General features: G+C 39.5%; 1 protein-coding gene across 2 annotated transcripts in view; it reads right to left on the bottom strand.

The window, feature by feature from the left end:
• Positions 1 to 23284, bottom strand: part of YES1 (YES proto-oncogene 1, Src family tyrosine kinase) — an 86855-nt gene extending 63571 nt beyond the window's left edge. Inside the window, exon 1 of one of the 2 annotated variants that reach the window (XM_007075938.3) lies at positions 23186 to 23284. The gene's annotated coding sequence lies outside the window, so the exon portion shown is untranslated. Of the gene's footprint in view, positions 1 to 3422; positions 3479 to 23185 lie in introns of those variants that run through there. The other variant, XM_042962299.1, reaches the window with a different exon arrangement.
• Positions 23285 to 24296: the final 1012 nt, after the last annotated feature.

The raw sequence follows: 24296 nt of genomic DNA, 5'->3' as shown, positions 1-24296 counted from the left end.
GCGCCACAAACATCACCTTTACAGCATGACTGAAAGTTCCTGTGATATATGAAACTGATGCAGATGTGATCTCTTCTTTAATTCTACATTATAACAATGCAAACCACAAAGCAACAAAATCAACAACTAAAACAGCAAGCCATTACATAAAGCAAGTAGCATAATATAATCATTCTGAGCATTTCTGAAACTCAAACACCATACTGTCACTTGCTTTCTTGCAAAACATACTATTCTGAAAAAAAAAGGAAAAAAACTATACTCTTCTGTTAGGTGCCATATGGCACATCTTCATAAAGCTTAAGTAAACGAAAACTTAGTTTATGCTGAGAATTTCATTACATCCTTAAGAATATCAAAACTAAGGGATAAATTGCTGATCTAAGGAATTACTATTACAGAAAACAGAAAATGATTAAAAGTCAAGACATTACTTTGATGTGACAGTTTTGTCATTTACAAAACTTTATGACAAATAAGTTACATTATATATTTGATAACAATAGTATCCATTAGTTTAATAAACATTTGAGTACCTACTGTTTACCACGTATATAAGCTAAAGAGGATTTAAAATTAGTAAAATCTGGTTTCTTCCCTCAAAATATTAACATAATTAATAGTTATTTATATGTCAAGTAGTTACATACACTAGGTGGAATATGACAATTATGATTTAATAAGCTAATCTTGTTTGCAAAGGGCAGCCCAGGAGATGTTCTAAAGTCAGTTAAGTTCTTTACCCAAGCACCTTGTATAGTACATAACACACAGGCTTCTTAAAAAAAAAAAAAAAAAATTATGTAAACTAAAACAGATACAGAAAAGCACAGAAGAAATGTATCGCTTAGTGAATAACTAAGTGAATGACTAAGGCCAACACCCTTGCAACCACCGCAAGGTTAAAACTTTGTCACCACTTCAGAAGCTGGGTCCCAATCACAACATTCTCCCTCTTCTCTTTACGTTTATAGAAATCATTTCCTTTCAGGGTTTTTTGGTTTTTTTTTAAATATAGTTTTATTTCCCAAGTTTGCATTCCCAGGCAGCAAAGCTTAGTATAACTGCTTTCAAATTTTTTGGCAGTAGGCTTTTTTTAAATTGAAGTATAACTGATAATACAGTATCCTTACTAGTTTCAATTGTACATAATAGTGATTTGATATTTTTATACATTATGAAACAATCCCCCCTCCATAAGTTGTTACTATTTGTCATCACACAAAATTATTACAATATTACTGACGATATTCTCTATGCTGTACCTTACATTCCCATGACTTATTTTGTAACTGGAAGTTTGTATCTCTTTTTAATATAATGCTAATAGGAACTAATAAATGATGCCTACAGTGAACATTGAGAGTTAAATGTGCTTATAAAGTAAAATTACTCACATTAACAAATTATTTACTGCCTAAAAGGATGCAAATGTGGACTTTGTATAAACAAATCGTACACCATGGGTCGGTAATATTTCAGTTATACTGGACCACCGCTATCCTTTTAGAATATTTGTTCTTTTAGCATTACATATCATGAAGGAGATTTATTTGCGTGGATGTTGATTTTCAGCTTGCGAATTTCCTGAATTTAAAAAAAAAAAACAAACCTGAAGCCATGTATTAATATTATACTTCAGCCGTAAGACAAATTCCACCTATCCCAGGAAGACAGGTCAAAGCCGTAATTTCACTTTCGGTTGAATAGAAAGGAGTCAGTTTTGTGGTTTATGAAGTCAGCAAAAACATACTGCAAAATTAAAGCTATTATAGTAGCTTAACATGATGGTAGTTACAGCAGAGTACACATTTTAAGAGTCCTTTTATCTTTTATTCTGAAAACATGGATCTGAACTGTCTTGTATTCAGATCCAGATCAAAGGTAATTGTTTTGTTTTTCAAATTCAGGACCCTATGAATTGTCAACCAGCATTCAAAATCTCCACAGAGGTTTAGGTAATGTCCAAAATTTAAAATAACTAAACTTCCTTAAGTCAACTACCACAGGGGTCTCACATATTAGTAAAACAAAACATATGTATGGCTTAGTGAAATACGACTTTCTTACAGAATATATGAAAATCCTATATGGATACACAAAAGGTCCTCATTCTATTACAAGATGCTCCTTCATTAACTGCCCATTCAAAATGTTTTTTGTCCACTGTGTGCCACTGCCCTAGTTAAGACAGATTTACCAGGTGCTATGCCAGTAAGTGCCTACAGTCACATGTACACACTTAGTAATATTTTCCTTACGTGTAATTTAACTTTAGAATTTTTACAGGATGGTTTAGATATATACAGAATTATCGAGATATTTTTAGCACTGTAATCCTACAGTTACAAGGACACACATATACTACAATCATATGCATGTACATGTGAAGCCATGTATGTGAAAGCACACCATGAAACACACCAATGCATGAACATAAAGTTGTGATTGCATTAGACTTCTCATCTTTATTTTAATAATTTACAAATTGTTAGACCGTATGTTATGCCATGCGTATTAATTACGCAGAAAATAAATGAACCAAATCGGAACTACGTCGTGTCCCACTCACTACAACACAAAAATCAAAGCAGTCCCTCCACAGGACTCGATTTTCTACTCCCCACAAACCACAAATTAAAGCAATCCCTACATCGGACTTGATTTTCCACTCACTGCAAAACAAAAATTAAAGAAGTCCCTACATCGGAGTTGGTTTTCGAAGAGCTTCTTAAAACAACGCTGCCCCATGCCCAATGAAGCAAAAGCTGGAAGCAATTACCAAGAAAAACACACTTTAAAACAAAATTTTCTGTAACATGTGGACAGAGAACCGAACCAAATGGGAGACGGAGGGCCACAATACTGTAAAAGTGGATGCTGAATGGCATACTTCCCAACCCCCAACCCAAAACAAAGGAAAACTTTAACATGTTGCGGTTTTCAATCAAACCAAGTAAAGCGAGAGGCTCACCCACTCGCCCCCACCCCCACCCCCCACGTCCGCTCTCCCGGCACAGTTGCCACCCGGCGTCAGCCACATGTAGACCCTCAAGCTCTGGGACCGAAAGGGGCCGCTGCCCTCTTCCCTCACTCCGGCAGGGAGAGCCAAAATTAACCTAGCCCCCAGGCAGGAGTGGGAGGTTCCCTACTGCCCCAAGGACCTTAAGTCGGACTTGGGCGGGACCGGGAAGGACTGGACGGGGAGGAGACCGAGTCAGGGGGCAGGCAGGTAGCGCCGGGAAGGAGACACGCCCTCCGGGTGAGCCGGGGGAGGGGAGAAGTTTCTCCTCAACTTCCCAACTCGGAGCCTGCGGGGGCGGGGAGCGCGGGCGCCTTCGGGCGCTGGCGGGCGCCGGGGCCTAGCGCTGCCCGGGCCGGGGTCGGCCGCCTCCGCCCGCGGGGCCCCGCCGGGTCCTTACCTGCCGTCCAGCCGCGCTCGCATGAGTCGCTGCTGCCGCAGCTCGGGGTGGCGGGGAGGGGGCGGCGGGCGGAGGCGAGGCCCGCGGGGCCCTCTCCCTCCTCCACCTCCGCGTCCCAGGAGCCCCGCTGCAGCGACGACGGCACAGCCGCCCCGCACTCGTTACTTCAGGAGGAGGGAATTCCCGGGCTCCCCCACCCCTCGGCCTCACTCTCCACCTCCACTCAGCTCGGCGCCCGCCCTCGCCCCCGGCTCCGCCCCTCCTCGGCGGGGGCGGAGCCGGGGGCGAGGGCGGGGGGCTGCGGCTACCTGCGCGCGCGGCCGTCCTGCTCACCGGATCTCGCGCCGCGCCCGCCCGAGTTGGAGCGCCCCCCCGCCTTCCGGCGCCGCGGCGCGCTCCGCGGGATGCGGGGCCGTCCCTCCGCAGTCCCCGTCGGCTGCTAGTCCAAGTCACTCCTCCGGACCCAACATGGCGGCGGGGTCCGGGGAGGATTCCCGAGGAGGCACAGCTGAGGGGGCGTGAGGAGGAGGCGCTTCTTGCACGCGAAGAGCGGACCCACAGCGCCCCCTCCCCTTCCGCGGACCCTTCGGCCGCGCACTCCCCTGCCCCGGGAGCTGGAGTGAGGGGCACAGCTTCCGCCTCCTCAGCCCTTCTCGGTTCCCTTCGCCCCGTTCTAGTCCTGCCGAGGGCTTTGGGGCTTTGTTTTTGTGGGGAGGGCAGGGTTGAGTTATTGTGGTTGACTGTTTGCTTTTTAGTACCGTGCTTCCGCACTCTTTTGTCACTGATAGTAAAATCTCAGCCCATCCGCGTGAGCCGGGGGTGGGGGGGGGGCGCGTTTCTAACGCTCTCATCACCCTCCTCTTGATCGCCGTCCAAAAACGCTCGCGTCTGGCCTCCTTCCGAGCCAGGGATCCTGTCCCAACCCCTGGAGCTTCCTGTTGACTGTTGGTCGAACCAGCCTTGCCGGGAGGGGGAACCGAAGCCGAGTTCTTTTGGCGATTCTCCCAGGAATTGTGACCTTGGCTTATCTAGGGACAACGTATTTTTATATGATCCCGGCAACTTCCCAGTGAGGTATAGGTATTAGTATCCTGTTTGACAACTGTGGAAACTGAGGCTGCGACCCTGAAAGTGGAGCATAGTGGAACTAGAATTCTTCAAATACAAGCACCTTTCTTGTATGCCTTGTAGCCAGTCGCTGAAAAAGGGAAAGGATCCAGAAGGAGTTGGGAATAAAGATAAGAGTTAGTCAGTGTTGGAATAGGCTGAATCTTGAGGCTCTTCTGCTAAAATCACATATGCCCTATCAGACTTGTAGATTAACTTCCTCTCTGTGTTTCCTCTTTGGTGGGGATATCAGAACAGTAATGTGGGTCTGTTGGTTTCCTTTGTGGTTTTCAGCAAAATTCAGAATCATCTTTGACAAATGCGAAATGGTACAATCATATGTGTCAGTATTCTGGTATTCTAGTAACTTAGGAAATGCACATAAAGGTTTGAAAATCTTTTTTCTTCAGCTTGCTAAGTGAGCCAAAGGTAGGGATAGGCATTCACATTAACAAAAAGGTACACATAATATGGGATGGTACTTTATTTGATTTAGCTACTAACACTTCATTTGTTCTTCACTGTATTTGAGTTTAAACGTTTTCATGTAGATTTATATTCAGCTTTTTTTTAACTAGAAAATAAATTTTTGAGCTGTTACTTTTCTAAACTTCTAGATTAAATACAGATAATATTTTTGTTGTCCTAAACGTTCAGCCTCAAAAACTGAACTCTGAAATCCTAGTTTTCCCCAGTATAAGGGATGAGGTGGCTTTGAAGATGCTCTGTAAGGAGTTTTAAAGGTGGGAAAGGATGTCAAAATCCCCTAGGTGTTATATTAACTTATCAATGAGTCTCCTTCTATTCACCCTCATTTTGATTCTTTTTGTTACCTCATTCCCTGTTTTCTCTTTTGGAATGTTAATCTACATTATCCAGTTTTAGTCTGTAAATAACCTGGAGACTTCAATCTTACTTAGACTCAATGACTCACTTATTTCCAAGAATATTTAAAAAAACAACAAACCAAAACCAACAACAAAATGCCAACCAAAAACCACCACAACTACCACCAACAGAAGTAAGAAAGAGAATCTCTAAAGTCTTGATGAGTTTGGTACAATAGAAATTGCTTTTAAGTGCAAATCTGTTCATTCAAGATACACACAAATGACATGCACCCTTTGTCGCTCCCACACAGCACAGAGGTCTGGTATGTATGTGTTAAGGAGTGATAAGGGTTTTGGAATCCCTGGGAGAGTCTGCTGGTTGAGGAGGTTAGGGGAATGCTTGAAACAAAAGAAATGACATATGTTGAGTCCCTACAGAAGTGAAATGTATCATTTATTCAAGTTAATTAATGCTTACTGAATGTTCTGACTGAAAGTTTAAAAGATTCAAGGTTTAGCTGGGGCACATTCGATCTCACCCTGGGACATGTGATTTTGCCAGAAAATGTTTGTGTTTAGGATAAATCTACCTGCGGCTGCTCCTGTCACAGGCTGTGATGATTTTCTTTTCCTGATAACGAGAAAGCCTGCAGCCCTACACAGGGTGCATGCACTCCTCTGTGTTCTCTAACCATCCCACTACAATGCCCCCTCAAAATGCCTTCTACTAGACTTGTGCTAACCACTCAAAGCCTGGATCTCCTCATGTCCACTCGATGTCTGAAGTTATCTACACCAGTTTAGCCTGGCAAAAACTGGCGCTAAGCCCAATAAGGAAGAATATGAGGATCCCTCTAAACAAAGATCTGGAAATCAGGCAGATGGAAAGTATTCATCATTGAATGCTAGGCTCGTTGTGCCAAGCTTGGGGAGAAGTGCAGTAACCCATCAATTTCTCCTGATGCCTTCATTGCCTCAAGGACTGGTGCTTGTGTATTATACTTTTTACTTCCCCTTAATTGGGCAAGGTCTAAGAGAACTAATTCATTGGATGTGTACAGATACATCCTACAATGAATAGATGTAACAAATGCCAATCTTCTATAAGCTTCAGCAAATCTAGCTCATCTTGTTGCTCTGTTTTGTTCTTTCCAGCTTCTAAACTTTTTGGCTACCTGGTCTAAAATATTAGAATTACACCTTGTGCCTCCCCAGCTCCAGGACTATTTTTTGGAAGTTTAGTCTTTGGATCGGAATCTACTTTGGGGTTTGTTTCTCAAATTTACATTCTTTCTAGTGCTCCTGCAGGTTGGTCCCAGGCCTGTTGCATCTAGCAAAAAAACCCCTAATTTCTGCTCTAGCTCCTCCTGGTACCCACTCTACCTACTCCTGGGTACCTTTACCTATACTTTAAACTTTCACACTCTCAACTTGGTTCTGTGACAACACTTTCTAAATTGGATGGTGCATGACATCTTCTCACATGCCCTCTGCCTAGCAGAATGTAGCATGAGGTGGAAACCTTTTAAGGGTATTTTGTTTTTTTAAGTTTACTTATTTTGAAGAGCAGAGAGAGAGGGAGTGAGAGAATCCCAAGCAGGCTCTGCACTGTCAGCACAGAGCCCTAAATGGGACTCAAACCCAGGAACCATGAGATCATGACCTGAGCTGAAATCAAGAGTAGGATGCTTAGGGGCGTTTGGGTGGCTCCGTCAGTTGTGTCCAACTTTGGCTCAGGTCATGATCTCTAGGTTTGTGGGTTAGAGCCCTGCGTTGGACTCTGTGCTGACGGCTCAGAGCCTGGAGCCGGTTTGGATTCTGTATGTCTCTCTCTCTGCCCCTCCCCCACTCACACTGTGTCTCTTTCGGTCTCTCAAAAATGAATAAACATTTAAAAAAAAAGAAGAGGATGCTTAACTGACTGAGCCATCCAGGCGCCTCTTGATGTTATTGTTTAACTCAAGTTCTTTTTCTCTGAGAACCAATCCTCTACCAATAGCTGGAGTGTAGCCCTGTGATCCAAGTACTACTATTCACAGGCTTCAGCTTCTAATTTGAAATTTTGAGTGACGCAAAGGTGACTCAGCAATTATTCATGGTGGCTGTGGTGCTGAGACTCCAGTGGCAGAGGATAGATGTCTAGGGGAAGGAGAGTCCAGTAGCAGTAGGCAAGAGTCTAATGTTGATGGTGCCTGCTTCCTAAGCAGACCATCCCTAAGTCAGGACCTGGACTCCCCCACCTTCCTTAGCTCCTGCCTGAGCGTGCTCCACCAGTCTTCCTGTCCCTTCTCTGAACTTCCAAAATTAAAATCTCTTTCTGCTTAAATTAAGTACAGACTTCTGTTCTTTGCAAATGAACACTACTTAGTTCCTGCTACTTCTTTGTGCTACTGGCAGGAAACTCAAGCACTGTAAGGGAAACATCTCCTGTCTCATGCACATAATGGGGGTGGCCAAGGGATGCAGGTACTGTTTTCAGAGAGAGAATGAAGTAGATAGATGCATGGTGAAAAGCAGGCAAAAGATATTAGAGGACCCCAATGCTGACTCGAGTTGCCTTAAGCCACATGTAAGACCCCAAACCTAGAATAGACCTGGCAAATGAGTCTCTCTCCTGCCGGCCCAGGGCAGTCATTGTTCTCAGATCACAACATAGTAGACTCTTCTTCCCAGAGCCCTAACTCCCATCCTCTAAATCCTCGACACAACAATTCAGGCAGCAAACACCTGATATTGGTGTCAGATGCTGAAACTCATTTGATATCTCTGTCCTACAGGCTTGTAATTTCCTCCCAAGATCTATATTTGCAATTCCTAGCCATTACCAAGTGTTTGGCCTTTACTTTTCTGATACATTAAGCTGGTGTGTGGTCATAATATGTCAGTGTCTCTGACATTGAGTTTAAGCACTACTAAAATTGCTACCAGATTGCTACATCCTGGAAATCTTTACAAATGGGTTATGAAAAGTAGAACATAACTTTGCTTGAAGGCAAGAAGTTAAAGTTAGAATGTTTACCTACATCAAAGGTTTGGAAAAGAAACTATAAATCAGGCATGCTCTTATCTTGTAAGTTAACTGACATCAGATTATAAAACATAAAGGGCTGGTTATTTGGGGACTTGTTATTGTTCAATATTTTACAAGCTAACATTGTGGTTGGCATTTTTTTAAAAATATGTTGAGAATAAATCTATGCTTTTAAAAACCTTTAATATCCTTTTTAAAACAAAATCTTTTTATATTTTCAGTGCTATAGATAATTATTTTTCACATTTGTGAAAAGTAAATTATATCTGAGCAAATTAAAATCTGACCAGGGGTGCCTGTGTGGCTCAGTCTGTTAAGTGTCCAACTTTGGCTCAGGTCATGATCTCGCAGTTTGTGAGTTCCAGCCTGGCGTCAGGCTCTGTGCTGACAGCTCAGAGGTTGGAGCCTGTTTCTTTTTTTTTTTAATTTGTTTTTTTTTTTTACATTTGTTTATTTTTGATAGAGACAGAGCACAAGTGGGGGAGGGGCAAAGAGAGGGAGACACAGAATCCAAAGCAGGCTTCACCTGCTCACACTCTGTCTCTGTCTCTCTCAAAAATAAATAAAAATTAAAAAAAATTAAAAATAAAATCTGACCAGATTTTATTATGTGATGTAAACCGTGATGCATTTAATCCTTTAGTAAAGGGTATTGACACTTCTTTTGATTTGTATATAAATAGGGCTTTTGAGTACTTAAAATAGCTACTTAATTTATCTTCTTTCTAAGGGAATAATATAGGCAACAAGATCTATGTTTTGGTGAAATGTGAATGAGACGATGACATTGGCAATGCAGATACCAGGATTGATAACAAAAACAACAGCTATCTTTTATTATGCCCTCACCCATATGTATGCCAAGTGCTTTACCTGCACCATTCACTGAATCCTCATAATCACTCTGGAGGTTGGTAGTATTGTCCCCGATTACAGGTTGGATTCCTCCAGCTTGGAGAGGTTAAGCAGCACACAGCTAATAAGAGGAAAGTTTGCAACATCTATTCTACTAAAAGTCTTTGTGATTACAAAAAGGAAATTATTTTTAAATGTTATTTTAATGGCCATGAAAACAGCATTTATTTTTCCAAATTCTAGAGTAATTAAAATTAGCAAATTGCTTGTATAAATAGGAATCTAAATTTTTTTTAATGTTTATTTTTGAGAGACAGAGTGTGAGTGGGGGAGGGGCAGAGAGAGAGGGAGACACAGAATCTGAAGCAGGCTCCAGGCCCTGAGCTGTCAGCACAGAACCTGATGCGAGGCTCAAACCTATGAACTGTGAGATCATGACTTGAGCTGAAGTCTGGAGCTTAACTGACTGAGCCACCCAGGTACCCCAATAGGAATCTATAAAAAAAGAAGTGTGGATTATATGGATTTGTAGGAAATTCTTTATTTTATTATATTATATCCCAAAGAAAGGGTTGGGGGAAAACTGAAAAATTTTCATGAGACCAAACTAAAAAGAACGAATTCAATTTAGAAAAAAACAACATACATTCAGTATACCTTTCTGGAGATTAGCCTTTGGCATTTATTGTCAGTTTTCCAATGGCACCTCCCCCAAACCATGGTCTTCAGACAGAGAACCAAATGTCTGAGAAATGACTACATGTACAGCATAATTACCTTGCCAAATACAAAATATCTAGGTTAAGTCAATGTTAAGGTTTACATTAAAATCTGCCAAAGCTAGGTAATTATAGTTAAACCTTCCATGGTAACCACAACTCAGTGATTAGTCAGTAAACAGTTAATAACCCAATGCTAGGAAAGGTTATTTCATGTTTTTAAAATCATTCATTCATTCATAAAGCATCTGTATAATATCTACAGATAAATTCTGTATATTTTATTTTATATTGTATTTAAAAAGATCTCAGGACTTTATTAACTTGGAGAACTAAAAATTAATGGTAGGGTATTTTCTTTGTGTCTAAATACAAGGAATGTAAATATTAATAGATTTTCAAAGCTTTTATTAGAATTTATTTTTTTTTTTTTGGAGAAGGAGGAATTAATATCCTATCAAATTTAATTTAAAATACATAGTTTTCTTTTGAAAATTTTCATTAGTGAGTAAAAATCAGTTTTTACTGTTTATACCTAAGTTGATTTAAATTTTTTTTAAATTTTGCTTAAAATAACTAGTTACTGTATTTTTAAAATTATTTCTTGGTTTTATTGTCATTATCATCATTTTCATTTCTTTGTAGTAGACTAATCTACAACCATTTCACCTTTTTTGAGCCCTGAGTTCTGGTCATTAATTTGCATTGGCCTATGTCCTTATGAATACTTGCAAGTGTGTTTACTAAAGACTCAACAACCATGCACTCAAGAACCAAAAAATATACAATGACTCACACTTTAGAGAACACTATTTAAATAATCCAAAAGTGACTAAAGTAGAGATTTTTCTTTTAGAGACCTGGTAATTTTTGACATAAAATAGAAAATTGGCACTCATGTTCATTTTATGTGAAATTAATTCCAACAAGTTAAAATAGAAGCAAAGCCAGAGACCAAGGAATGGATATTTTAAAAACCAGACTGGAAATTTTGGTTTATATTATGATGAGGTACTTTAAAATTTATTTCAAAAAATATGTTCAAGAAAATATGTAGATTCTCCTTAGACCTCTTAAGGACCTATTGTCTAGTTGTGAATTTATTTGAAACCTTGAAATAGAAAAAAAAAAAAAATTCCTCCTTTTGTAAAAGGCTCCAAGTCTTACATACTATCTCTAAAAGTCACTAGTCTCATTTCCTTTGAGATGATGAGCTATACGTCCAAAAAACAAAACATTTCCTGAGTCTGTTTAGAATACATAGGATCTGTTCCTAAGTGTTTGTCATGTGTCCTCAACAATCTGGTAGACATCAAAAAATAGATAGATAGATAGATAGATAGATAGATAGATAGATATTTATTTAAAATTTTGAGATGGTTAATGGCACAGAATCATACAAAGTCTAAGCAAGTATTTGATAAATTTGGTCGTTTAGACATATAAACACTTATTAAACTTTATTTACCGTAAGATATGGAAATCCATATAAAGCTTTGACAGTGGAAAGATCTTTGGTCTGGGAGTAAATATTAATTCTGGTCTCACTGCTAGTGGGTGTGAGATTTCTTCTGGGGTTCTGAAAATATTCTGGAATTGGATAGTGGTAATGGTTTCACATCTCTCTGAATATACTGAAAACCACTGAATTGTGCATTTTGAAGGATGAATTTTATGGTATGTAAATTATTTCTCAATTAAAAGAAATTCTGGTTCCAGAATTTTATGCCCTTATGTAGCTATGTAATCTTTTTCCCTCAACTTTATTGGGATATAATTGATATATAACATTATATAAGTTTAAAGTATACAACATGATTTGATACATGTTTATCTATTGTGAAATGATTACCATAATAATGTTAGTTAGCATATCTATCACCACTTATGCTACACAGAATTGATCAAAGGATTGGGGCACCTGGTTGGCTCAGTCACTTTGGTGTCTGACTTTGGCCTAGGTCAGTGAGTTTGAGCCCCACATCCGGCTCTGTGCTGACAGCTCAGAGTCTGGAGCCTGCTCTGGATTCTGTCACCTCCCTCTCTGCCCCTCCCCACTCACGCTCTGTTCTCTCTGTCACTCAAAAATGAATAAACGTTAAAAAATTTTTTCAAAAAAAAGAATTGATCAAAGGATAAAGTACATAAATATAAGGAAATAAACACTATGTAACTAACTTCCAATGGAAAGGATAGGGTACAAGGACAACTGATTGTCCATCTGAAGAAAGAAAAATTTGCCTAGAAAATTTTATGCACATTTATTGGCCATTCATATTTCTAATTTTGTGAATTGTCCTGAATCAACTCTGCATTTAGGTGTGATTGTTCTTTTCTTTATGGATTTTAAAGTATTTTTATTGAATATTTTGAATATTTGAATTCTTTATTTTTCATAGACAATGGCAACATTTCCCCCAAGTTTTCATGTGCCATTTATCTTTATTTGTGGATTTTCTTTTAGTACAGAGAAATTGAAAAAAAATATTATTAAAAAAATTTTAAGTTTATTTATTTTGAGAGAGAGAGAGAGAGAGAGAGAGAGAGGGAGAGGGAGAGAGAGAGAATCCTAAGCAGGCTCCACACCATCAGCACAGAGCCCAATGTGGGGCTTGAACTCATGAACTGTGAGATCATGACCTGAGCTGAAACCATGGATGCTCAACAGACTGAGCCACCCAGGTTCCCTGAAACTGAAAAATATTTTAATTGATTTATCGATCTCTTTCTTTTTGGTTTCTTTTAAGTTGGCATTCTTAAATTTTCCTTTCTGATCCTAAAATTATTTATATATTTTTCTACTATTTTTGTGATTTCCCTTTGCATTGAACAAATTTAGTGCATTTGAATGTGTTTTATATTGTAGAATAGGAAGTAGTGATCTAATTTTTCTCTTTTTCCAATAAGATTGTCAGTTGTACCCGTATTTTCTGGAAATTAAATTTATTTCTTTTTCTTGCTTAATTGCTCTGACTAGGACTTCCAGTACTATATTGAATAGGAGTTGTGAGCGTGGGCTCTTTTGTTTATTCCTGATTTTAGAGGAAAAGCTTTCAGCTTTTCATCATCGAGTATGATGTTAGCTGTGGGTTTGTCACATAGAGCCTTTATTATGTTGAAGTATGTTCCTTCTATACTTGATTTGTTCAGAACTATTATCATGAAAGGATGTTGGATTTTGTGAAATGCTCTTTCTGCATCTATTGAGAAGACTATATAATTTTTATCCTTTATTCCATGTGGTGAGTCATGTTTTCTAGCTATGTGATCTTAAGTACGTTTCCCAAGTTCTTAAGACTCTGGTTTTCTCCACTGTAAAGTGAAGGGATTTTATTAGATCAGATTTTTTTCACACTATGGGTTGCAGTTCCTTAGTAAGTAGCAAAGCAATTTAGTAGATGGCAACCAACCTTTTTTAGAAAACGAAATAAAGAAATATGAGTGTTACTACATATAATAAGTATTATTTTGCCAAACTCTTGTTTCCCTTATAGATGTGTACATACTGAGTCGTGATGTAAAATATATTGTTTTCATTGTGGGTAACAATTAAAAGTTTGCAATCCACTGTATTAGCTGATTTGTAATGTCCTTCCTTCTATAAAATTCTGTCAGTTTATTCTATTTGGTAGTAGCAAAGTCTCTATTTGATCTTGTAAAACTTGCAGGTAACATTCTTTGAACACTTACTGTGTGTCAGAAGCTATTCTGAACTCTTTGGGTATTAACCCAGTCCTCACTGCAAACTATGAAGCAGTACAATTATTATAATCCTTCCCATCTTATAGGCAAAGAAAATGAGGGAAAAAGAAGGCCACAGCTAAGATAAAAATATTTAGCTAGAAGTGGTGAAACTGGAAATTAATAGTTAATTTTAGAACCAACACTTTAACCACGATGTCATTCAATTAAGAATTCTAGCAAAAAAAAAAACCAAAAAAAACAAAAAACCTTTAAAACATTTTAAACTGATTAAGATCTTGTAGTCCTTCTCTACTTAATATTATAAAATTATGTATTTTGGGTGGTGAATAAACAAACCACATTTGAGAAAGTATTAAAAGAGGTGGGGGAGGGATAGTCAACACATCATTTAAGACCACCAACTCTCTTCCCAGTTCCCTCTGTAGATCTCGAGGTTGGGGCTGAGTAACAGAAATTTTTGACTTAAAAAGAGAGAGAGAGAGAGAGAGAAATATTTCTCTGTGATAGTCTTCCTTTAAGAAAAAAACAGAACGCTTGTAAATTCCTTTGTTTCATCCTATTAATATAAAGATTGATTCAACTTTAGTTCAGTTGAATTTGGTCACAAATATGTCTAGTGTCTTTCCTCCTCTCAGAATTTTTCTAATTAGCTTCTAAAAAAGGCAAATGATACTAAGATGCATGAGAAATGAAAAACAGAATTTAAATGAATGGCTGAAGTCAATGCAATTAAAACAACAGCAACAAACGCTAGATTCTCTGTCTTCCTATTTTTTTTTCCTTTTGATGATAGCTATATTCTGTGGCACACATACATACTCACTATTCTACTAATTCAACAACCACAAAAATTATTTTGACATGGTCTCTGCTGCTCAAGTACATTCCAATTTGTTGGTAATAAAAATTGGAAACTATCGTCTCTTGTGTTCTTTACCCAGCACTTGCCATGATTTATATGCTAAGTCATTTAAATTCATCTTCTCCACAATCTGTGAGGTTATTCCCCCCTCCTTTTAAACTGAAACTCAGTTAAAATAATTTGGTATTAAAAGATCCTGCTTGAGTTAAACCGCAGATTCTCTGAGCCATGTTATAGTTTCTCCCCTAGCTCTGAAATGTTGCTGTTTCCCCCATACACAGTATACATGTATTTAGTATGTTTTCTGTTATTGCAGTTATTTGAAACAAATGTAATACTTTCATTCTTTCGCTTCCATCTGCTATGGGATTTGTATTTTACTATTATGGAGCATTTAGAAGATTTAGAGACTATTATTATTATTTCTGGTTCAGCTCAAATCGTGAATATTTCCTTTATGTTACAATCACATGTACTTTTTTCACATTTCCTTTCAAAAAAAATTTTTTTATGTTCATTTATTTTTGATATGGAGAGAAACGGAGCATGAGTTGGGGTAGGGGCCAAGTGAGAGGGAGACACAGAATCCGAAGCAGGCTCCAGGCTCTGAGCTGTCAGCACAGAGCCTGACGTGGGGCTCGAACCCACCAACCGTGAGATCATGACCTGAGCCGAAGTTGGATGCCCTACCAACAGAGCCACCCAGGTGCCCCATTCACATTTCCTTTTTAATGCTTCATTGTGAATTATTAATGTCTAATGGGCCAGGAACAATGTAGCTGTTTAGATAGAATTTTTCAAATTCATCATGGAATTTAAAGAGGGAGGGAGATCCCTGGTTGAGTTTCTTTAAAAAACAAGACAAAACAAAAACCTCTATAATCATACTCTTGGAGCAGTGCTTGAAATAATGATTCCCCACAAGGAACATTAAAAAATGTAAAGGAAAAGCAATTTATAAAGCATAACAGAGAGATAAACTTCCAGCCTATAAAACCTGTTTTGGAAAATTCAGATATGAAATTCCACAAGGCAGAGGAAGAACACATTTAGCAGAGATTTTAACCACATAGGAATAGTGCAGAACTACCATGAAGAACTTAGTGTGAGCAACCACATACAGCCTTACAAGCTTTCTGGACATTTATTTTCTAAGGCAGTGTTAAAAATATTCAACTGGGTAAAAAATTTTTTTAATGTTCATTTATTTTTGAGAGAGAGAGAATGCACATGTGAGAGCAGTGGAGGGGCAGAGAGAGAGGGAGACAGAGGATCTGAAGTGGGCTCTGCACTGACAGCAGAGAGCTCGATGTGGGGCTTGAACCCATGAACTGTGAGATCATGACCTGAGCTGAAGTTGGATGCTTAACTGACTGAACCACCCAGGGGCCCCTGGGTAAATTTTTTTTAATGTCTATTTATTTATTTTGAGAGAGAGTGTGAACACAAGTGGCGGAGGGACAGAGAGAGGTAGAGACATAATCCCAAGCAGGCTCTGCACTGTACTGCTGACCAGGAAATTCCAGATTGACTAGTTTAAGATTACATTCCCAGGAGAGGTTGAAATTGCAATTAAGTTGGGTGCTAAGTCTAGGCTTGCTGAGGTAGGCTTAGCACAAGTCACTCCATTTTGGACCTATTGTCCCTTCTTTTTAAATTTTTTTTTTTTAACGTTTATTTATTTTTGAGACAGAGAGAGACAGAGGATGAACGGGGGAAGGTCAGAGAGAGGGAGACACAGAATCCGAAACAGGCTCCAGGCTCTGAGCTGTCAGCACAGAGCCCGACGCGGGGCTCGAACTCACGGACCGCGAGATCATGACCTGAGCCGAAGTCAGCCGCTTAACCGACTGAGCCACCCAGGTGCCCCTCTATTGTCCCTTCTTAACAGCAGGTACTATTTATTTCACATCACAAGGTTCTAGGCAAGTTACTAGTACTTCACATCATCACAGCTCTTTTCATCCCTCACAACAATCCTATAAATCCTAAATTTGGGCATTAATGAGGTTCATATGTCCTGAGAGAAATATTCTTTAGTGATGAATATCCTTTTTAATTTATAACAAAAGATAGAGAATAAAATTCTAATTTCTTAATTTTCATGAGACTTAGTAAGGCTAGTGTGTCCAAGTTTGTGCAGTTATAACAGGTGGCATCACTATTTTAATCAAGTCTGATTCATAATCACTTTTGGCCACTGCCTCCACAATTCACAGGTGCTCCCAGCCCTGCCTGTTTTCTTAGAGAGCTCAGTTCCTCAACCACATATCAATAAATGTGAACTACAAATTACATATGGCTTAGGCATTTTTCAAAAGCTAGAATTTAACGATTGATTATAGATTAGAATCCTTACATAAGGGAATACTTTTGGATATTTGTCATGGACAGAAAGTATCTAATCTCAGTAATAGATATTGATTAATTTCCTTATTTTCATAATGACATTACAAACAAATTATTACATTTGTAACCTACTTATATTTTTCTCCTCTTGGTAACAAAATATAGCTTACATAAAATTCCCATTATCAAGAATTTTCCTCATTGTGTAGATTATGAAAAATCAGGACATTGAAAGGAGATGATTCCCCAGTTTCCCTTCATTATTCAATAGTAGAAATCATTGTTACTCAAGAAATGCTCACTGTACTGAATGAAACAAAGAAATATAAGAATATATCCTGCTTTTAGAAGCTTAGCACCTAGAATATTATACACAAAGATGAATAATAGCTCATATCTGATACATGCTAATGAAGAGCATAGAAAATAAAATCTTTGGGAATTTAGAGTAGAGGGAGATCTTACAGGCAGTTGAAAAGAGCTTTGAAAAGGCACTGGGACATAATGAAGAAATCAATTCTATAAAGACATTCCTCAAAGGAAAGAAGATGACTTGGGCAGAGTTTCAGAGTCCAAAATGTGTGTGGAGATAGAGTGCAAACGATGCCAGAAGTTGGGGGTCTATGCAGGGGGTAGAGTAGGAAATAAAAATGTCTGATGATTTGATGTTTACAGCTCTTGTCTTTGGACATGAATTTTTCTATCAAATGCCTCCAGTTCTTACTGTACTGAACTTTTTAAGGGTGGAGCCTTTATCTTATCTATCCTGATATCTTTAGCACCTAAGACCACACTGAGTGCCTGGAACAGAAAAGGAAATCTAGACTCGGATGCTTTAACAGACTGAGCCACCCAGGTGCCCCAATTAAAAACAATTTTTTTAAATAGGAGTTTGGTATGCAGTGGAAATAAGGATAGTTTTTGTAATTTGGTAAAGGATTTATATCTTTAACACCAATTTAAGACTCAATTTTGGGGGGTACTGGGATGGCTCAGTCAGTTGAGCTTCTGGACTTGGGCTCAGGTCATGATCTCACAGTTTCTAAGTTTGAGCCCCCCATCAGGCTCACTGCTTAAGTGCAGAGCCCACTTCAGATCCTCTCTCTCCCCCTCTCTCTGACCCTCCTCTGCTCACGCTCTCTCTCTCTCAAATCTTTATTAAAAAAAAAGAAAGGACTCAAAAATTTTTTATTGAAGTTATAGTCATTGTGTGTGTGTGTGTGTGTGTGTGTGTGTGTGTTTAAGTAATTTCTGTGCTCAACGTGGAGCTTGAACTCACAACCCCAAGATCAGGAGTCACATATTCTACCAACTGAGCCAGCCAGGTGCCCCTGAAGTTATAGTCTTGACAAGATGATAAAAAAAATTAGAATTACCCCAAATCTGCCACTCTGATAGTAGTTATTTGGCATTCTTGCACATTTTTCTCCTGCAATTCTATGCCTTCAGTCTCTAATGGAGAGTGAATTCCAGTTGGATTCACAAAGCCCCAACTTGAACAGCTTCCTGATAGTTTTGAGTTTAATGTTTTATACCCCCTCTTACAGTGACAGTGCCCAGAACAGTGGCCGGCAGGCAGAAGGTGCTTGATGTATTCTTGAGCAATGCGGATATAAATGAAATTGGTTTGGAAGAGACCTGGGGAAGTCTGGGATAGAGGAATGGGAAGGCTTTCTTTGTTAGAGGTAAAGATGAATAGATACCCCTCAACAGTGGGACATCAAAAATGACAATCCGATGTAGCAATTGATGAAGAGAAGCAGGAAATAGCGGGGAAATGAAGTAAAGGCAGGTACAACAGAGGCAGTCCAAAGGAATGAAGGCAAGCTTTGACCATGAGACTAAAGACAAGGGGGTGTTTGGGAAGGGGATGATGTCATCAGAACAACAATAGAGGAAGACAGTTTTGGCAGCAGCTTTTGAATAGACTTTGAAGAAAAAAAATTAGAGAGAGGGGAAAAAGGAAACGGGAAAGGGAAGTCTGCTCAGAACTCAGCATGACATTCAGAGTGGGTGGGGAGCTTCCTGTCACAGCTTGATGTTTGGAACATCTGGTCACCTCTTATGAAAACTGGGCCTTAGAAAGCTTTAGCTTTCTTAAGCCGACTAGGTTAGAAAACGTACGAATTCCATGGCCTAAGGGTCATCGCCAGTAAACAGGCGTATCTGAAGATGGGAAATAAATTCTTCTCTTACCCTGAGAACACTCCCACTAGTTTTCCAAGGTAACTGTTCTTATTTGTAAATGTATATGCTTTACGTGTTTTGGGAATTTATTGGTTTTGTATTAATATTAAAGGATTGCAAATTCACTTTTTTTTTTTTTTTTTAATTTTTTTATTTATTTTTGGGACAGAGAGAGACAGAGCATGAACGGGGGAGGGACAGAGAAAGAGGGAGACACAGAATCGGAAACAGGCTCCAGGCTCTGAGCCATCAGCCCAGAGCCCGACGCGGGGCTCGAACTCACGGACCGTGAGATCGTGACCTGGCTGAAGTCGGACGCTCAACCGACTGCGCCACCCAGGCGCCCCTTTTTTTTTTTTTTTTTTTTTTTTTTTTGCAAATTCACTTTTAATTCAATGATCTCAAATGGTGAAATGTAGTTAAAAGATTTACAAAGAAAACAATTGTTTCCAAAGCTAATGATTTTCACTGCCCATTTTTCTGTTGTGTTGTTTAATTTTCCTAAGATTCCATACCTTGCTTCCTTTACAATCAGGGCCCAAAATTTCCACAACTCAATTGTGCCCTCTAGTGTTTCTTCGTATTTAATGCAGGCTACTTTGGATTTTTTTTTTTTTTTTTTTTTTTTTTTTTTTTTTTTTTTTTTGAGAGACAGACTGAGTGAGTGGGAAAGGGGAGAGGTGGGGGGGGGGGTGGGAGAGAGAACCCCAACCCAAGCAGTCTCCGCACTATCAGCACAGAGCCCCATACGGGGCATGAACACAACAGAAATGTGAGATCATGACCTGAGCTGAAACCAAGAATCAGCCGCTTAACCAACGGAGCCACCCAGATGCCCCTACTTTGGAAATTTTTAAAGTGGCCACAGGTAAAACTAATCTTGCAATGAGTAGGGAAGCTGATAATGGTTCCCACTTTATCAGCTGTAGGCTACCCCCTGTATTAGCCAGTATAAGGTAGCCATGTTATGTAACAAACTCCCAAATTTCAGTGACTCAAAAAACAAAAGTTTATTTCTCACAGAAGGTCCAGTGCAAGCTGGCCAGGCCTGTCTGCATGCCTCACCTTGGAGATGCAAAATTCCTTCATTTTGTAATTCTGTTATCTTACCTGCTAAAGTCACCAGAGCAGGAAAATAGAGATATGCAGATGGCACACTGGCTTTTAACTGGTCCAGCCTGGAAGCGACACATGTTACCCGGCTACTTTCTACTGGCCAGAAGTAGCAACCTACCCCAGCCCACAGGCAAGGGGGCCTGGAGGACACGGATGTTCTGGGACCTCTGTCTCTACTAAAGTTTCTATAAGAGCAGCTGGGGATGAACACGTTAGACATTCTAGCTTCATTATTTTGGGACATATTTTTTATTTGAAGTTTTCCAGTAGGAGAGAATTCAATCAAAAAGAGAAAACAATATTTTAATATTTATAATTCTTCATTTTCAATATGACACTCAAAATTAAATATTTCATTTGTATAATGGCCAAAGTGTAGGGGACTGATTTTTATATTATAATTTCTGTTCTAATTGACTATTGTATAAAATAAAATGTCCCTATTTCCTTATTCTTTGAAAGAACTATCATCTTCCTCCTGCATCTATTCCTTCAACATAAGTTACAATTTTGTTTTTAATTATTTCTTTCCAACTTTAATTGGGTATATTTGAAAGCTGTTCTCTAACCTGTTCTTTTTACTGATATTCCATCTTAAATTACATTTATTAATGACATTTTGGAAGTTTTGCCTATTATTGGGGAAAATGTATTTAAGGAAACTATAATTATCTATTAAACATTGAGCTTAATGGCTCTTTTAAAATTTTCTTTATTGTTGTAAAATATACATAATATAAAATTTACCATTTTAACTATTTAAAAATGTACAGTTTGGAGACATAAAGTACAGTCACAATGTTGTGCAACTATTATCACCATCCATCTCTGGAATGTTTTCATCTTCCTGAACTAAAACTCTGTATCTTTTATTTATTTTTAAAAATTTTTTTAAAGTTTATTTTTTTTGAGTGAGAAAGTGAGTAGGGGAGGGCAGAGAGAGATAGGGAGAGAGAGAATCCCAAGTAGGCTCCACGCTGTTAGAGCAGAGCCCGATGCAGGGCTCAAACTCAGGAAGCCTGAGATCATGAACTGAGCCAAAACCAAAGGTCAGAGGCTTAACCGACTGAGCCACCCAGGTGCCCCAGATTCTGCACCTTTTATTTTTTTTTAATTTTTAAAAATTTTTTAAACGTTTATTTATTTATTTTAAACGTTCAGAGCATGAACGGGGGAGGGGCAGAGAGAGAGGGAGACACGGAATCAGAAGCAGGCTCCAGGCTCTGAGCCATCAGCCCAGAGCCTGACGCGGGGCTCCAACCCACGGACTGCGAGATGGTGACCTGAGCTGAAGTCGGATGCTTAACCGACTGAGCCACCCAGGCGCCCCTGATTCTGCACCCTTTAAACACTAACCCTCATTTCCTGCGCTCTCCTATCTCTGGAAACCACCATTCTACTTCTTGTCTCTATGAATTTCACTACTTTAGTACTTCATGTAAGTGTAATTAGGCAATATGTGTCCTTCTGTGTCTGACTTATTTAGCATAGTGTTTTCAAGCTTCATCCATGTTGTAGCATGTGTCAGAATTTCATTTTTTTAAGGCTGAATAATATTCTATTGCATGTTTGTACCACATTTTGTTTATCCATTCATCATAAGGGCTCATCTATGACAGTGTCACATTAATTTTGTTTAGTTAGTAAATCCTCAATACATATTTTAATAGTCTTTGATAATCTATAGCACATCTTGCTTAGAGAGACATAAAATTGCTCAATCTTTGGTTGCCCTATTACTCTATACATCTTATATATCTTGCCATTTCCACCTTTCATTAGGTCTTCTGGCAAATTTCCACTTTTCGAAGGAGGTTTTCTACACTGTAACTAACGGTGCTCTGGGGATAATCAACCGTAGTGCTTGGCCTCCAGTACAAGCATGTTACATTGTTAAACTTTTCCTTTTCTGCCTTGATATTTCAGAGACTGATTTTTTAAAGTTATCTTATATAGAGAGATTCTATAGAGTGGTAGGCACTTCACCATCAGCTTCACCATGTTTTTAAAGTCTTTGTCATAATTCTATTGCTAATGATAGTGTTAACTCTCATTTTTAAAAATTTTCTTTTTTTTTTATTTTTTTCTTTTTTTTTTTTAAAGTTTATTTATTTTTGAGACAGAGAGAGACAGAGCATGAACAGGGGAGGGGCAGAGAGAGAGGGAGACGGAATCGGAAGCAGGCTCCAGGCTCTGAGCCATCAGCCCAGAGCCCGACGTGGGGCTCGAACTCACGGACCGCGAGATCGTGACCCGGGCTGAAGTCGGACGCTCAACCGACTGAGCCACCCAGGCGCCCCTAAAAATTTTCTTTTTTATTTTGAGAGACATAGACAGAGGGAGAGGGAGAGAGAGGCAGAGAGAAGGGGAGAGAAACCTAAGCAGGTTCTGAGCTGTCAGCACAGAGCCCAATGTGGGGCTCGAACTCACAAACCATGAGATCATGCCCTGAGGCGGAATCAAGAGTCGGATGCTTAGCCAACTGAGCCACCCAGGTGCCCCAACCCAATCCTCACATAATAATAATAGCCACTGAGCTCAGTTCCAAGTATTTGATAGCACAGTACATACTGCTGCTAGTTTTCAAAAAAGAAAACACAGGAGAAAAAGCAGGGTAGAAAGGAGGAAAATGATAACTTGAATTTTGGACAGGTAGGGTTTGAGGTGCCTGAGGGAAGCAGACAAGTTAGTGGGAAATGTGAATGTGCATCAGAACTCAGGAGCACTGCCAGGGCTGGAGGTAGATTTGGGAATGAATAATATGTAGGTAAGATCTACAGCTGCAGAACAAAAGACATTTCCAAGGGAGGGAGAGAATGCAGTTTCCACTTAGCCCAGCACCAGCCCTGAGCTGAGCCTGAGGCATGAGTAGGAATTAGCCAGGCAGGAAGCCAGGAAGGGATGTGAGCCTGCATGGTCCCTGCTAACTCCTGTTCTACTTTTCATTTCCATGGATTTGATTATCTGGGTACCTTTTACAAGTGGAATCATTGCATATTTACCTGTTGTGTCTGGCCATTGGGAGCAGTGGTGTTTACCCCAGCTGTTTAGCCAAACTATCTGAAGAGCTTTGAAAAACCACAAATGCCTGAACCCCAGAGCCAGGGATTCGTAGTCATGTGGTCTGAGGTAGGAGTCCGACATCTGCATTGAAAAAAAAAAAAGAACATCTGCTGTAGAGGTAGAAGACCAAGGGAGGATATTCTCATGTAAACTAAAGGAGGCAAGGCTGCAGGTGAGGGCAAGTGGTGACAGTGAAAAAGTACCTCCTGGAGGTTGAGAAGGGAGAGGACTCTGGAGCAGCCAGGGTGTTTGGCAAACAAGGTTTTATCTGCAGCTTGCATGGAGCAGTTTCAGTAGTGGGATAAGGGGAAAAACAATTGTCAGAGCAAGTCTTCTGGGACACTGAGAGAAATTCGAATCAAAATTATGGGTAGAAAGGGAAAGATTCAAGGACAGGTGGAGATGCAGGTAAGTGATGAGACAGGGGTGCATACATGGAGGGACTCATGCGTGATAGCTTCTGTTTTCTAAGCAGAGGCCACACCATAAGTGATAAGAACACAGACTCAAATTCTGGCTCTGCCATTTCTCTCATCTGTGATCTCTGTGCTTCAGATTTCTCATCTGTAAAATGGGGATATATATATATATATATATATGATCTGTAAAATGGGGATATATATATATAATCTGTAAAATGGGGATATATATATGTATATTTATATATATATGTATATATATATATTTGACAGACAGAATGGGGGGGCGCAGAGGGGGGGAGGGAGAGAGAGAGAGAGAGAGAGAGAGAGAGAGAGAGAGAGAACTTAAGCAGACTCCATGCTCAGCCACCCAGACGCCCCCAAAATGGGGAAAATATTATTTCCTGCCCAATAGAACTCCTGGCATACAGTGAGGACACAGGTTCATTAACAGACATGGAGGTGAAAGTTGGGCTCGATGGCCGCTGCCTCTGAAGGGACTCGAAAAGGAGCCAACTTGAGTTGCAAAGGGGGTTGTGGGATAGTGTTGGTGGTTCAGCCGAAGCTGCAAACTATTGCTTGTAGCGGAATAGATCAGCTTTTTGTTTGATTTCCTTGGCGGAATTCAGCA

Source organism: Panthera tigris, chromosome D3, assembly GCF_018350195.1.
Source record: "Panthera tigris isolate Pti1 chromosome D3, P.tigris_Pti1_mat1.1, whole genome shotgun sequence".
In the NCBI taxonomy this organism is placed as follows: Eukaryota; Metazoa; Chordata; class Mammalia; order Carnivora; family Felidae; genus Panthera; species Panthera tigris.
Note: the sequence above shows the minus strand (reverse complement) of the source record. Positions and strands in the feature narration are given on the sequence as shown.